We start from the raw sequence: 3,546 nt of genomic DNA, 5'->3' as shown, positions 1-3,546 counted from the left end.
TAGTTTTGTGGCCACAAAGACTGAAACGAGAGCTACAATAAGGAATATGGTTTGCACCAATGATCGTATATCAGGTTCGAATACAAGCTGACCTATAGGGAAGAATATCTGCAATGTAATGTACCACTAATCAACTATTAGTGTGGTAATGCATAAATAAAGTTGGTTTTACATATAAATTCTTATTGAAATAATGATCAGGTGAAAATTCCATTATCAACTTTAGTATCTATGCACAATTACTTGCTTTTAGTTCCACAAAAAAGTATACTGATAAACTCTAATATTATGCATGGCAGTTCAAATTTTGATAAATCTAACTAATTAAAATGAACCTCAAATCTTATAAACGATTACATTTCAAAAAATTCATTGATACAACAAAATTTTTGCAATTAGGTTAAGCACAATTACGAGCATTAGTAACGAAACTAGAGTAGTGATGACTTAGGTTAAACCAGACAATGCGATTGCAATTTAACAAATTCAGGAAACCTCTATTAACAGATTTGTAGGTTCCCAGCCGGATCTACACAGGAGTATCTCGTAACACGAGGGTGCAGAATCCCCTACGTATACGATACGAGTGCTAAGACGATAAACACGTAAATCACACACAAACACACGAGTATATATGAGAATACTTGTTATATTGCTAAGGTAATAATCAAGAAAACAAACACGTAACACAAGAGTGTCACAAAACAGCCGTCCAAAGTTATGTTCAAGTGAGCCGAAGTTACAATATTAATACCACGACAACTTCGCCTAACAGGCTATTCGAAGTTGTCTTAACTTCGCTCATACACAAGTTCGCTAAACTACAAAGTAAACCAAACAAGTTCAACAAGAACAAAGTAACGATTACAGACACAAATAAACACGAGATACTGATCTACTGGCATCATGCGCCAACAGACTCCCCCTTGGCAGTAGCTTCATATCTCTATCATCTTTCACGTGTCTTGTAACCCAAAAAGCATGCACCATCAACTTTAGTAAGAATATCTGCAATGTAATGTACCACTAATCAACTATTAGTGTGGTAATGCATAAATAAAGTTGGTTTTACATATAAATTCTTATTGAAATAATGATCAGGTGAAAATTCCATCATCAACTTTAGTATCTATGCACAATTACTTGCTTTTAGTTCCACAAAAAAGTATACTGATAAACTCTAATATTATGCATGGCAGTTCAAATTTTGATAAATCTAACTAATTAAAATGAACCTCAAATCTTATAAACGATTACATTTCAAAAAATTCATTGATACAACAAAATTTTTGCAATTAGGTTAAGCACAATTACGAGCATTAGTAACGAAACTAGAGTAGTGATGACTTAGGTTAAACCAGACAATGCGATTGCAATTTAACAAATTCAGGAAACCTCTATTAACAGATTTGTAGGTTCCCAGCCGGATCTACACAGGAGTATCTCGTAACACGAGGGTGCAGAATCCCCTACGTATACGATACGAGTGCTAAGACGATAAACACGTAAATCACACACAAACACACGAGTATATATGAGAATACTTGTTATATTGCTAAGGTAATAATCAAGAAAACAAACACGTAACACAAGAGTGTCACAAAACAGCCGTCCAAAGTTATGTTCAAGTGAGCCGAAGTTACAATATTAATACCACGACAACTTCGCCTAACAGGCTATTCGAAGTTGTCTTAACTTCGCTCATACACAAGTTCGCTAAACTACAAAGTAAACCAAACAAGTTCAACAAGAACAAAGTAACGATTACAGACACAAATAAACACGAGATACTGATCTACTGGCATCATGCGCCAACAGACTCCCCCTTGGCAGTAGCTTCATATCTCTATCATCTTTCACGTGTCTTGTAACCCAAAAAGCATGCACCATCCATCTGCAAGCATGAACTCCCTGTCTTACACAGACAGAGACCAACCTCTGGTACTTCTTTGCTTCGTCTTTCCACGCAGGAATATAGAAGATCTTCTTATCATTAAGTACCTGAAAATCTGCTTGAGACAAGTTAACCAAGTGCATTGGATCATACACTCTCAGGATCTCCTGTTCATCTTCATCTACAATCACGGCTTCAACAGTCTTGTAGTCAACAAACCACCACTTGAGATCCTTCAACACATTTGTGGCATAAGCTTTATCGGAACCTCTTTCAAACACCGAATTGGCTTGTATTTCATCACCATCCAGGGCTTACCATCAGACCGCATACCACATTCCTTATCTTCAACCAGCTTCCCTTTCTGAGGCTTTAGTAACTCAAACTTTTTCTCTTTAATACTCTCCTTCCACACAATCTTTCCAACCCATCTTGCAAAATTATCATCACTTCTATTTATTAATCTCAAGCGAGCCAAATCTTTTACCTCGCGCTCGGGCAAGGTGTTGAGCGATCTTAATGCCTTTTTAAAATACTGAACCCCATCATAATGCTTTATCACAAACAACTTCAACTGTTCATCATATAACCAGCAAATGATACATTTCTTTGACTCAGCATAACCTTTGATATTGTAGCTTTTCTTGAACAATGTGGGTACCGCTGGCTTCTTTGTCTTGAAGAACCACTGAGCACAACCTTCTTTCCATCTTGGCTGATATCCCCACTCTGAATCACCAGTCACATTTTCATCTTGACCTATCTTCACTTTATCAACACTTGGAATATCATGCTCAACATCATCATCAACTATCTCTCCTTCCTCTAACTCACTTTCAATCTCTATCTGTTCTCCGACTTTCTCGATCTCACTAACCGTAAGCACATCATCAACTAACTCATCCTTGTCATTTCCCAACTCATCCTCATCATCTACAACCACCACAGTCTCACCACCTGTACTGCCTGATAGACCAGCAGACTCCCTCTGAGATGTGGAAGTCCCAAGATTTTGTTCAGTTCTTGGCAACTCACCACCTGCATCTTTCGATGCATTGGGATCATCGTCTCTGTCTTGTCTCTTCTTTGTCCCCATCTCATCACCCTTGCAACTAGTCTCCCCCTGAGATGCTAAGAACTGTTTGAGAGCATCAATGAGTTTGCCGTGTTCAATGAGAAGTGATAATTGACTCTGATTCTCAGCCACAAGCCGCTGAATAGCTTGTGTCTGAATGAGATTAATCCGTGACTGTTCAGCAACAACCCGTTCAAGAGCCGTAATCCGCTCAGAGTCAGACAGGGTAGCATCAAAGTCAAACCGCATATGAGATATATCTTGAACATAAGGCGGTGGAATTCCCAAACTTGCTGGAATATAAGATGTAGGCTGAATAGTAACCGTGGGCGGTAAGGAGACAGTTAAACCAGAAGTCGCTACCAGCGTGGACTCAACAAATCTAGCAACCACCTCTGATGGAGTAAGGGTAGGAGGTGGTAAAGAAACAATCTCCGGTGCTGAAAACTGGAACGTAGTTGGAGGAATACCAAATGATGATGACACAGTCATCAAAGGTACACTTGAGGTCACTGGCAATGAAACTGTCGAAGAAGCAGGTAACATAGACATACCGGATAACGATGGTGGAGAAAAA

This window comes from Bidens hawaiensis, unplaced genomic scaffold (genome assembly GCF_021521415.1).
Source record: "Bidens hawaiensis isolate Kalapana, Puna unplaced genomic scaffold, B.hawaiensis_p1.1 tig00013250_1, whole genome shotgun sequence".
NCBI lineage: Eukaryota > Viridiplantae > Streptophyta > Magnoliopsida > Asterales > Asteraceae > Bidens > Bidens hawaiensis.
This window is presented reverse-complemented; position numbering follows the sequence as displayed.